Source organism: Coloeus monedula (genome assembly GCF_965178545.1).
Source record: "Coloeus monedula genome assembly, chromosome: W".
Classification (NCBI taxonomy): Eukaryota; Metazoa; Chordata; class Aves; order Passeriformes; family Corvidae; genus Coloeus; species Coloeus monedula.
The window spans coordinates 17,902,444-17,916,058 of NC_138821.1; positions in this window are offsets into that span (position 1 = coordinate 17,902,444).

The window sequence follows — 13,615 nt, forward strand, 5'->3', positions numbered from 1 at the left end:
CATCGGGGTACTGAAAAGTAATGGGTTTAATTTGTTTATCTCTCGATAATGGCAACGTAGCCATTACCTCAGGGGTTCCTGTCGACCCAAAACCTCCATCCCCCCTTTGCATGACCCCTTGTCTAGGGACCTGGGCTTTAAAAGGAACTAACTGAGCCAATCAGGTACCTTTTGGAATGTGGATAGGTGGTTTCAATGTTTGTACCATTATTCCAATATTGCCCAAGTAATCTGCATCAATTAGTCCAGGCAAGACAAAAATGTCTTGCTTTGATGTGGATGATCTCCCTGTCAGCAGGGCACTAAGCCCATACCCCAAAGGCCCATTCACCGTTGATGGAATGACCTGTACATCAGTGTTTTGCAGGGTTATTTCTATTGCTGTTGCCAAGTCCACTCCGATGTTTCCTGCTGTTGCTGAGTTGAGGATATCCAGGCAGCCACCTGGTTGCAGGGGAACATTTTTGTCATTGTGCATCCCCCTTCCGCGCTCAGTCCCACGTTTCCCAACAGCGGTCCGTCTTTCTTGTACTTCGATCTGCATTCAGTGGCCTGGTGCCCAAATTTATCACCTCTATCGCAGTTTCCTGAGAAACCAGTAGATGTCGCTGTTACCTTACTTTCCTTTGCAGCTTTCTCCTGGCAACATGCCTTGTAATGGCCAGGTTTGCTGCAGTTAAAACATCTCTGGTTAGAATTATCTTTTCCTTGTTGGATCAGGGGCTTAAGGGCAACTGCCATTGCCTCTGCTAGGTAAATGGCTTTTTCCTCTGAAGTTCCTGATTTACCAAAATATGAATATCGACCTAATATCGATATCCAACTGAGACGGACAAAAACTCTCTAACAGTTTAGAGTTAGAAAGTGTATGTTTTATTTGGTGCCAAGCACTGCATGAGATAGCTCCCTAAGACGCAGGGCCCTCATACAAGCAAACACAACACCTTTTATTTCCAAATATTATGAATATCCAAAATACAAATGTATATTCATACCATTAACACCTCCCATTCTCTGCTTCTTATGGAAATGAGCTTAAATGTCATTAAGCATGCATAGTGTGTGTCCTGAATTGAGTTGGTGGTCTTGAATTGAGTCAGTGGTCCCAAAAAAGATGAAGTAACTCATCTTCCTCATTTTGACCTTTTTGCCTTTCTGAACTTTAACAATCTTAATTACTTTAGTGACGTCCAAATTTCCTCTTGCGTGACTTTCGAATAGGTTCCCACAGAGGGAGGAAATTGGTAATTGTCTTTGTTCCCTACACCAACTTATCAATGTTTCTATTCCTCGTTCTAAGCACAGCTAAGCAAACATACAAATGACAGATCATCAGTTATTTGGTAATCAGTTACTAACATCTTAAAACCCATTTTAGGTCCAGGTCTCTTAACTATTTTAATTAACTCTAGCTGGGCCCGAATTCCTTCTTACTCTAACTAATTTCAATACAGCTAGCCTCTAACTCAAATCTTTATGTTTCTTCTAAATCTATGTTTCATTCCAACCCTGGAACAAACTTCAACCATGTCCATCAAAGTGGCAGATCGAGGCAAGGTTTGCAAGATCCTCTTACAGGTAGGCTTAGCATTTTCCACAGCCAATTGCATTCCCACGGCAGATTTTACATCTGGACACATTCCCGGAACTCGATCAAGTGCACTTTTAAGGCGATCTATGAAACTCATGAAAGTGTCCTTTGCCTCTTGCTTAATGGTTGTATAGGATGGTGACGGAAGTCCCATGTCTGGGACAGCACAGAATGCCTCCCATGCTAGCTGCTGAGACTGCTGCAAAATTTCTGTACGTAAACGCGCCTGAGCTTGCAGGTCAGTAAAAGCCCCTTTCCCCAGCATCATGTCTGGGGTGGCAAACTGCCGAGGGTCCCCTTGAGGGAGCTCAAGATTTTCAACCACGGCAGCATCTATATGCCTTTCCATGTCCGCTTGCCATAGCAGTCTCTGTGTGGGTTTTAAAAAGATTTCTGCCAGCTTTCTACAGTCAAACGGAGTCATTAAACCACTAGTAAAAATATGGTCCAGAAAGTTTTGCACGTACGGGTTAGTTAATCCATAATGCATTCCAGCCTTTTGCCCTTCTCGGATGAGCTTCCAATCCAGCCCCACCCACTGGTGTTGGTTTGGATTACCAAGGGCAGCTATTACCGGGAACATTTGGGGAATAAACTCACCCTCAATCAAAGCCTCTCATATAATCCCTTGCCACTGCCGAGCAGGATTGTTGGACACAGGGCGGCTCGGGGGTCTGCGGTCAAAACTTTCTTTTTTCCGCTCCGGGCCTCGAGCCGGGAGATCAGTCATTCTTTGCATTCCCTGTCTCCGGTTGTAGTGGTTTGGTCCAAAATACTCATTACTGTTTACCTTCTGTGAGATAAGAATTAGGAGAAACGCAAAGCAGGCACCAAACATCAAATAATATAAAGAAGTTTATTAACAGACCTAAAAGAGGGGAAAAAAATCATACCACACCTTCAGAACTCTTCTCCCCCCCCCCCCCCCCCCCCCCCCCCCCCCAGCTTTCCCCCTTCTCCCACTGACAATGTAAAAAGACAACTCTTGAGATGTTCAGTCTGTTTATCACTTCCATAATAAATTTGTTCAGTCCATTTAGGAAGAGGAGTCTCTCTTGCCCATGCTATGAAAACATTATCACAACGAGACAGCCACCTGGGTTGGTTCTCTGCTCGCATGTGAGTCCCTTCCCCCAGCTTGCAACTTTTCCACAACTGCTTTCGAGGGTCAACTCTTGAAATTAATGGGGTAAAATTTTAAGGTTGAACCGTTCAGAAATAAAAGTTCTCTTCACCCATCTCTGGGAGCATTTCTAAGAACAGAGGCCCTCCTCCTTCCCTGGGAGCAAAGGGTCCTCATCATCTTCATCTCTAGGACTATCTCTGGGAGCATCTCTAGGAACTGAGGTTTTCTCCTTTCCCATTTGGAGCAAAAGTCCTCATCGTTTCCATCTCTCCCTGTTCAAACTTCTCATGAAATTACAGCTGCTTTAGCATCTGCCTATCTCAGCACAGGTGCTTTTGCTCACAAGTACAAGTTGAACCCTCCACCCCCCATGCCTTCATGAAATTACAATGGGTACTCTGATATATCATAGGTTTACAACAGAATTTCAGCTTCAAGCATCTCCTCTTTCTCTTCCCTCAGGTTTTCAGCTCTTCATAGCACTAAAAGTGTTAATCTCACCTAGGCCTTGCAGCTGGAATTTCGCTTATCGCTGTTGGTCACATGATCTTTGCCGGACAGTGATGCAACTTCAGCTGAATCTTGGCCGCACTGGAGAGGGGGAGCCAAGCCGCTCCGGCTGCCCCCAGCAGGCTGGGGGGGGGGGGTTCCACGGGTGGAACAGGGCCCATCGGCTCCAGGTTGGCTGTGGCCTGGCCCGGCCTGGCCCTGCACGGGCCCCACAGCCACCTGTCCCAGCACTGGAAAAGAGACAGAGCTGTGGGGGGGGTTTGTCTATTTTTAAGTGTGCATCACATAGGCAGTCACAATTTTAAGTGGCTTAAAGAATTGTCCATATTCAAACTGGCCAGCTGATAGGTTCTGTCGGGTCAAAGAGGAAGCTGTAAGCACCCCTTTGCAAGAATATCACTTCTGGGACTATGCTTTGCTAACCCATGACACCGGTCTAACTTTTGCCCCAGCTGGAATTTCCCTTCTTCTCCTTCTCGCTCCCGCGGTTCTCCCCCCTTCTCTCCTCGCCAAACTGTTTCCTCGACAGGAGTCACAGGGTGGATGGACCCCCCATCGGGGCCAACCCCCCTGGGGAGCCGGGCCTCGCGATCCCTGTTGCCAACATGGTCCGAAAACTCGGCACCGCGATACACAGATTTAGCAGTTGATTCAGTATACATTCTACCCTCTGCCATCAGTAGCTGTTTTTGTTTTTCTCTTTCTTTCTCCTGCCGCCTATGCTCTTCAAAGCGGCACAAACGCTCTGCCTTTGAATACCCGCCATTTACATTTAAATCCCTGCTCTGACTAAGCCAGCGATGGGGGTAGGGGGATGTAGATACAAAAATGCTGCTAGCAAGGATTTTCTTGCTATTTTCTAAGTCCGTGAGAGACTTTTCTCTCTCACAGAAGAGGTAGCAGAGTATGTAAACAACCAAGACACCTGCAACCTTGGAAAGTCTTGTTTATGGTATAGTAGAAAAATATTTTGACAATGGATGTTTTAGGATTTTAGCCAATCACCCCCAAGGGGTGGCTGATCCTTTGTCCAATTAGACTATGAAGAAAAATGTCTATACAAGAGTTTGTAAAATAATTAAATAAATCAATCTTGCTGCACAATTCCTGCCTGCTGGATCTTCTCTCCTCCTCCTCCCTACAGCTGCGGGACACGGTGATATACACTAGGGCCTAGGCCTGTGGTAATGGGGGGGGATACACATGCCCTGCCAATGATACTGTTAACTCTTCAGGGGACACCACGGGACATCTTGTAGACAGTTCTGGCAGCTGCGGAGAGGAGAGCTCATCCATTTCCATTTTCTATGGTTCTGGCGCGGGCTGCGGAGCCTGTAACTCCGTCTCCAGGGGTGCCGAAGGTAGGGATGGTATAACTGGGTCTACTCCCCCAAAGAATTCTCGTGCATACGTTGGAAAGGCAGCCGCGGGACCACCTGGCTCTAGACGGGCTGCTGCCCCTGTCGCAGCTTTTTCTGCTTCTATTTGCCTTAGTGCTGTTATTATTAACTTCTAATATAAACAAAATTGCCCAATCAAAATTTATAAAGAAATGACATTTATTATGCGACCAAAATATAGGTTTCAAAAGCCACGATCGAGAAAAGCAGCCCCGAGCCCGGGGTCGGAGCTGGGTGAACAGGCATAGATCTGATCTCTATCGCACCAGACCTCCCAAGTTCACACATGCTGCTTTGGCTGGTCCCTTCTTATACAGTTTTTGGGTAGAGCCCGAATTAATTCTATTCTTCTCGTATTCATGGAGTTTTCTTGTCCCGGAGTTGGGCTGCACAAAGCCTTTCCTGGGTCTGATGAATTGTCCATCCTGGGTGATGAGTGGGCTATTTCTGCTGATGGATGGGCCATCTCTGGTTCCTGGAATAGTTATTCTTAGTTCCCGGAATGTCCGATTCCTTATCAGATGCGATGTAGATATCAGAGTGTGGTGATCAAGTCATCATGGTGCAAATGTCCCGGTGATAAGACCCAACCCCACCTAGGTGGAATCCTCACTTATTGTGTGTGGGAGTGTGTCTTGTTTGGTTCAGTCCGGGTCTCCCCTTTGGGTTTCGTATTACTGTACCATCCCAGTTTATACCCTCCTGGTTTCGTGTTCATAACCCTGCTTTCTCTATTTGTCTCCTCCCAGACCCCTGCCAATCGCTCCGGCACCCCTCCCAAGCTTCTAGAAAGTTCTGGCAGGGGCGTCGAGTGATTGGTCTTGCGGAGAGGATCCCTCCCTTCCTTTCCCAAGATAGGTTCCCTTGTGTGTCCTTCATCCCGCAGACCTGTCCTTCTCCTTCCCTGATTCGATGCCTTTGTCATCCCTCCCCTGTCGCCACCCCCCCATAAAACCCCTGGCAGGTGCGCTCAGGGTTGCTCATTGCTGGCCACCCCTGGGGGGCGAGGTCCCCTGTTCGGAGACACAATAAACCTTCCGGATTTCATCCACAATTGAGCCTGCCTCTTTCTTCCACCACCTGCCTCTATTGCCGCGGTCCTGTGGAAGGACCCATGAGCCAGACCTCTGGTCTCCCGGATTCCGGAGGCTGGCCCCCGCAGCCTCCTGCTTCCAGAGCTGACCAGGCAAAGTGGGAACTGCTCCAAAAAGGACGCAGAGGCAGCTTGGAGCCCATCACGGGGCCCCCCGCTTTCACCAGACCCCACAGAAGGGACTGATTGGACTTCCAAGTGTGTCCTTGGGATGTCAAGCTTCCCCAGTTGTAGCAGGCTCCGTTTTAGTGAGCTGCGCTCCTGGGGAGGAGGATGGTAGCTCCGCCCGCGCCAGCAGAGTCGTCCTCGGTGGAAATCGGGACACCTGGAGCCTGTCTGGACACCAGCAGGTAAGTATTTCACCGGGGGGGGAACTTACCATAAAGCCTTTACGGCTTCGCACGGTCCGCGGCTCGTAAGAGCCCAGGGTAGGCTGCGCAGCCCCAGGGCGAGTGTGTTGCTTGCCTCCGGTTTGTTTCGGGGAATCAGTGTGCGGGGGTTTATTTTTAAAGCTCCAGATGTTGTGCTGTGGATTATGGGAACAAAATTGTCCATAGCACAAAAGGGGGTATTTTTCCAAGTTGCGGGACTCCTGGAGGGGGGGGGAAACGTTTTTCTAAAGGGTGTTTAAAATGATTTGTGCGGTGGCTGTTCCAGCACTTCCCTCAGTGCTCCCACAGTTCAGTTTTAAGCGTTCCCTTTTGGAACGCCGTGGGAGCAAAAATAGCTCAGTCTGAATTGACAAAAGAAAAAGATCTAGATAGATTTTCTTTATTATACCTACAAATTCGGCCTGCTTTAAATCAAAAAAGGGAGAGGGAAGGACAGCCTGCCCCCGGTTCCCCAGTTACCCCTAAGCCTTCTCCTAAACCCGTGTCCCCTAAACCGGGCATCCTGAAGGAAGCAAACCGCGATGCTGCGCAGGGTTGCCACCGACTCCCTGGCCCCCCTCGGGATTCTCGGCCCCCCCGCCCAGACAGTCCTGGCCAGACTGCCCGGGGCTTATCCCGTTCCCCAACTTCCCCAGTTGTTAGACCCCGGGTTCGCTTTAGTTATATTGAGAACTTAGAAAATGGATTCCCTGCCCGACGAGGACAAGATGGCGGGTGCCACATGGCAGAAACCCCCTCTTGCCCTCCCCCCGTTTCTTCATCCCAAAACCCCTTTCTCCCAAGTCCCAACCCCTTTCGTCATGACCCCTCCCAGTACCCTAACTCCTCCCACACCCAAGCTGGGTCCACCCCTGTTGCCCCTCCCACTTGTCATCAGTACACGCCCCCGTGCTCCGCCCCTAGAAGTTGTTGTAGGTCCGTGTCTGGTTGCCACCCGCTTCCTGCTTCCAGTTCCCACGCTTGGCCTTCCGGTTCCCATGGTGAGTGGCTGGAAGGGGAGGGGCCTGAGGACCGGAACCCGGAACTGGACTCCATTCCTTCGGCCGCTCCGGTTTTTTATCAAAGGTCCAGGAGAGGGGGAATGACCCACACCAACTGGGAACCCCTCTCCCACCAAACAATCAAAGAACTCTGCAAGGCACAGAAAGAGTTCGGGAGAGAAAGTGAATATTTTCGTGGCCTTTTAAAGGCAAATCTCTCCGGAGCAGTAATCACGCCTTTTGACCTGCGTCAGCTTTTCTCGTGCTTGCTTTCCTCGGCAGAGTTTCTGCTCTGGAGGGCGGCATGGGAAAAGGAGCTCCGGCGACTCCTTCCTGCGCTTCTGCAGAGCTCTGATATGGCTGTTGATGCTGACAACCAGGCATTAACTATGGACCATTTAAGCGGCGAGGGGGAATGGGCATTGGCGCCAAAGCAGGCCCAGAGTCTGCCCCTAGAGGTGCTGTGGCAGGTCAAGGAACTGGCCAGTAAGGCATTCCTTGGCCTGAGACCGGACGCGCCCATGGAAAGTTACTCACGGGTCCGACAGCAGCCCTCGGAGTCGTTCCTCTGGTTTGTAGAGAGACTAACCCGAGCAGTAGAGTTGCAGGTCAGGCAGCCGGCGGCCAGAGAGGAGGTCATAACAGAGATGGCAGTGGCAAATGCTAATTCCCAATGCAAGACAGCTATCCTGAGCCTCCCACTGGACCCCCCGCCGACAATCCAAGCCATGTTAGAAGTCTGTGCTGCGAAAGCACTGCACCTGCAACCTGCCAGCTCGGACAAGCAACGGTCCCGAGGAGCGGTCTCGGTGGGAACAACAACACACCATCCTGCTGTGGACCAGAAGAGGACTGGGGCCGAAGCAGCGGACAACCTCCATCGAGGAACAGCCAGAAGCGGGCCCAACAGCAGACCCGAAACACCTGCTTCCTTTGTGACCAACTTGGGCACTGGACCAAAGACTGCTCGCTCAAGCGGCAATTTCATCAATTTAAACAGGAGCAAGGGTCTGGGGGATTAGGGAGCCAGTTACAAAAAAACTGAGTGGGGAGCGCGCGCCCGACCCGCGTGACAATATAAAAAGGTCGAGCCGCGAGGGGGAGGGGGAACAGAAAGGGGCCAAAAAAGACTATGCAAAATTACCAGATGTGACTTTTCAGCCTGACTTCACTTCTCCTGCTGATGGTTCTTTCAGGTTGCAGCTGTTGACACCGCTCTTCCTGAAAACCAACGAGTGGCACGCCGCACCAGTAAGTGTCGGTGGTGAGCTGGGGACGTGGGACCCAAGCCCTAGCAGGTATGTCATTGTTGGAGATGTTAAATGCACACCACCAGAGATCGAAGTCGCTCCGGGACTCATGACATCCAGTCCCGAAGGACCCGTTCTCTGGCTGCGCTGTGTCCGTCCACCTCTGTTCCTGCCCAGAGGCCAGATGGTCGCCCAGGCTATCCCTGCAGAAGGGCCACACCCGACGGTGTGTGCCACACATGTAATAGGAACAGGGAAACCGCGGGTAGACTGTAAGATCAACAGAGGGGAAGAAGTCCTACATCTCAAGGGGCTTCTGGACACAGGGGCAGATGTGACGATCATTCCCACACAGGAATGGCCGGCACACTGGGAATTGCAAAACGTGACCGGACACGTGCAGGGTGTTGGGGGCATCCAATTAGCGAAACAGTCCAAAAGCGTTGTGCAAATTAAGGGGCCGAGCGGACAATTGGCCAACATACGTCGGTTCGTATTGGATTACAAGGAACCCCTCTTGGGGAGAGACCTCATGCCACAATGGGGAGTCACAATTGACATACCTGACCCCCCGATAAATTTTTGCGTGGTGGCCACTGAAGAGCGCCCTACCCAAAAAACTGAATTGGAAAACGGACCAGTCAGTGTGGGTAGAGCAGTGGCCGCTCTATAATGAGAAATTAGAGGCACTCGAGAAGCTCGTGGAAGAGCAGCTTAAGAAGGGGAATATCGTGGAGGCCAACAGCCCCTGGAATTCCCCGGTCTTTGTCATCAAAAAACCTAACAAAGACAAATGGCCGCTCCTCCAGGACCTTCGCCAAATTAACGACGTGATAGAGGACATGGGCTCTCTCCAACCGGGAATGCCATCCCCAACGATGCTTCCCCAAAATTGGAACCTGGCAGTAATCGATATTAAAGATTGTTTTTTCCAAATTCCTCTGCACCCTGACGATGCCCCGCGTTTCGCCTTCTTGGTTCCGGTTATCAACTGAGAAGCCCCGAGGAAGAGATACCATTGGAAAGTCCTGCCGCAGGGCATGAAGAACAGCCCGACCATCTGCCAATGGTATGTCTCTTTGCTTGCCCCAGTTCGCGCAGCCGTAAAAGAGGCCATCATATTCCACTACATGGATGATGTCCTCGTGTGTGCCCCCGACAATGACATGCTTGCGAGTGTGCTTGACCTGACAATCAGTCCATTGGTTGCTGCAGGGTTCGAGCTCCAAGAAGAAAACATTCAAAGGATGCCACCTTGGAAATACCTGGGCCTGGAAATTCCCAAGCGGACCATTGTGACACAAAAATTGGCTATTCAAACAAATATCAAGACTTTGGCAGATGTCCACAAACTGTGTGGATCATTAAATTGGGTAAGATCATGGCTGGGTCTGTCCACCGAAGACCTAGCCCCCCTTTTTGATTTACTAAAAGGGGGAGAGGAGCTTAGTTCTCCCCGGAAACTTACCTCAGAGGCGCGGACAGCCCTGGAGAAGGTGCAACACCTGATGTCCACCAGGCAGGCAAGCAGATACAGACCGAACTTGCCATTTAAGTTTATCATCCTGGGCAATCTGCCACACCTGCACGGGGTTGTCTTCCAATGGGAAGACAAAAAGACGAGCAAAGAAGACCGGGACCGGAGGGACCCTCTCTTGATAATAGAGTGGATCTTTTTCAGTCATCACAGGTTCAAAAGGATGACACAGCCACAAGAGCTGATGGCTGAACTGATCTGGAAAGCTAGAGTCCGGATCAGGGAACTGTCGGGGTGTGACTTCGACTGCATTCACGTACCAATCGGGACACAAACGGGCCAAATTACCAAGGCAATGTTGGAGAGCTTGCTTCATGATTGTGAAGCTTTGCAGTTCGCTCTGGAGGGCTACACAGGCCAAATTTCCTTACATAGGCCAGCCCACAAAATTTTTAATTCTGAAATCCAATTTGAATTAAATACAAAGAGCGTTCGGAGCAAGGAACCTTTAAAGGCCTTGACCGTTTTCACTGATGTGTCTGGGGCGTCCCACAAGTCAGTCATGACTTGGAAAGACCCCCAAACTCAGCGGTGGGAGGCTGATATTAAGGAGGTGGAAGGATCACCTCAAGTTGCTGAGTTAGACGCTGTCGTCAGGGCTTTTGAAAGATTCCCTGAACCCTTTAATTTGATAACTGACTCTGCATATGTAGCAGGGGTAGTCTCCAGAGCTGAACATGCCATATTGCGAGAGGTCTCCAACACAGCCTTGTATGAGTTGCTCTCAAAATTGGTTAGCCTAGTCTCCCACCGAGAGCAACCATTTTACGTGATGCACGTCAGGTCACACATGGACCTGCCCGGGTTCATCGCGGAAGGCAACAGGAAGGCAGGTGCCTTCGCTGCGCCAGTTGTGATGGCCCCGATTCCAAATGTATTTGAGCAGGCCAAAATCAGCCATCAGTTGTTCCATCAGAATGCGCCTGCCCTGGTTCGGCAGTTCAATTTGAAGCACGACCAGGCCAGAGCGATCGTGGCAGCGTGTCCTGAATGTCACCAATTAGCTCTTCCCGCCATTGGCACCGGCGCAAACCCCCGTGGCCTTAATAGTTGTGAGGTGTGGCAGATAGACGTGACACATGTCGCTTCTTTCGGCAGAATGATGTACATCTGTCAGTAGATACCTTCTCTGGAGCCGTCTTTGCCTCTGCCCACACAGGGGAAAGGGCTAGCAATGTCATAAGGCACCTAGTGCGGGCATTTGCTACCCTGGGCATCCCCAAAGTTATTAAAACTGACAATGGCCCAGCCTATACCTCCAAGGAGTTCAGGAGCTTCCTACAGCAATGGGGAATAGAGCATAAGACAGGCATCCCCTATTCCCCAACTGGTCAAGCCATCGTAGAGAGGGCTCACCAAAATATTAAAAAGATGTTACAGCGGCAAAGGTCCTCAAAGAAATTAGAACCCCCAGCTGTCAGGCTTTCAAGGGCACTGTTCACGCTAAATTTCCTCAACTGTGCCTTTGAGAACCGGAATCCACCAATCGTGCGGCACTTCAGGTGGTCTCAGCAGCTGCAAATGAAAGAAAGGCCTCCGGTGTTGGTTAAAGACCCGGAGACTCGGGAAATACAGGGCCCTCATGAACTAGTTACATGGGGGAAGGGATATGCATGCATATCCACCCCCGAGGGCCCCAGGTGGATCCCATCAAAATGGGTGAAACCGTGTATTTCCCAGCCCACCGGAGGAAGGAGTCAAGCACCCCCTAAAACCGGGGTGGGTTAATCCTACGCCCCTTTGGACCCTAAGTTCGCCCCCAGGTATTCTTCCCAATTTTGATATTCTTCCTTTTGAGTTTCTTTCTAGTTTAGAGACTACAGAAATGGATCCTGCACCGTCCATCCGAGCTGTCGCCAGAAGCCTGCAGCTTGTTGTCATCCTGCAGCTGCTCCCATGGCCTGCGTCGCCTTGGATAGTTCCCCAACCGGCAGCAAACGTGTGGTCAGTCCTGGCGCAAACCATGGGCCAAGACCACATATGTTTATCTACAGCCACGGCCCAAAACCCTATGGCCATGTGTCTGATGGGGATCCCTCTTGAGCAAGAGGAGTATGCTTCTCTTTTTGAAAGGCTCAAGCCCACGCAGGCTTCGACTACGTCTGCCCAAAATACCAAATCAGCTGAAACGGGTAAGGCCCCTGTCGTCAAGCCGCCTGTCAGCTCGTACCGTCCCCAGGTGTCCTATCAGGGACGGCTCCCATTTGGCTGGCACCACAGGCGGAAACACGACATTGACAACCCCCTTGATAAATGGCTGCCCCAACTCCCGAAGACCAGTAGTGGGCCCCAGGAGTTGGATCTCTTGGGATCGTACCCAGCTCACTCCTGTGTCCAATTCCAATTCGGGTTGTCCCCGGATCGGGAGTTCTTTAAGAACATAGCTCCAAGCCACCGAGAGTATAAGGCAGCCAAATGGTGCCTGGCCGTCAGTAAGGTGACCACTGAAAATTCCCATAGGTCACGTCCGAAAGGGTTACCCAGGGGACTGTTTCTCATCTGCGGTGACAGGGCGTGGGCAGGCATCCCCTCTCGCCTGTTAGGAGGCCCTTGCACCATAGGCCGCTTGACGCTGTTGACGCCCAACCAAACCTTAGTTAATAATTGGGAGAGAAAAAGAAATAGGACTTCCAAATTGGCCATCCAGAAACGCGAGCTCTCTGATTTGGATCAAAATTGCGACTCGGAAGTCGTTCATTGGTCGAGACCAAAAGGGGTTGCAATCACCGTGCTTTTGCCATGGGTGGCGGCAGCCAAAGCACTAGGGGAATTGGGCCATTTAGAATGTTGGGTTGTGAAACAAGCAAATCTTACCTCAAGCGCCCTAAGCGACCTCCTAAAAGATGAGGAACTGACCAGGCAGGCCACTCTGCAAAATAGGGCCGCGATCGACTTCCTACTCTTACTCCACGACCACCGGTGTGAGGAGTTCGAAGGGCTGTGCTGCCTTAACTTAACATCAAGGGCGGAGAACATCCACAGAACCATCGACAAGATGCAGGCCATGGTGATGCAAATTCGGAAAGAAACTGGTGACTGGCTCGGCGACATCTTCAGCAAATGGGGACTATCTGGATGGGCAGGATCTATTTTCCGATCTGGACTGATTTTTCTTTTTGTTTTGTTGGTTGCCCTAATTTTGTTTGGACTCCTCAAGAGAATGTTAGTAAAGTTGATTACAAGCTCCCCCTCCCCTACGGATATTGACCGAGCAGAGGTACTCCCGGATGCAGAGACCCTGCAAGAACCGGAGCTCGAACCTATGGCTCCTGAGTTGCAAGAGTTCGAGGTCTTTTATCCGGACTCTGAATATTACCCCCAGCCGAACTTTAAACCATCTTAAAAAACAAAAAAGGGGGAGATGTGGGAGTGTGTCTTGTTTGGTTCAGTCCGGGTCTCCCCTTTGGGTTTTGTGTTACTGTACCATCCCAGTTTATACCCTCCTGGTTTCGTGTTCATAACCCTGCTTTCTCTATTTGTCTCCTCCCAGACCCCTGCCAATCGCTCCGGCACCCCCCCAAGCTTCTAGAAAGTTCTGGCAGGGGCGTCGAGTGATTGGTCTTGCGGAGAGGATCCCTCCCTTCCTTTCCCAAGATAGGTTCCCTTGTGTGTCCCTTATCCCGCAGACCCATCCTTCTCCTTCCCTGATTTGATGCCTTTGTCATCCCTCCCCTGTCGCCACCCCCCCATAAAACCCCTGGCAGGCCCGTTCAGGGTTGCTCATTGCTGGACACCC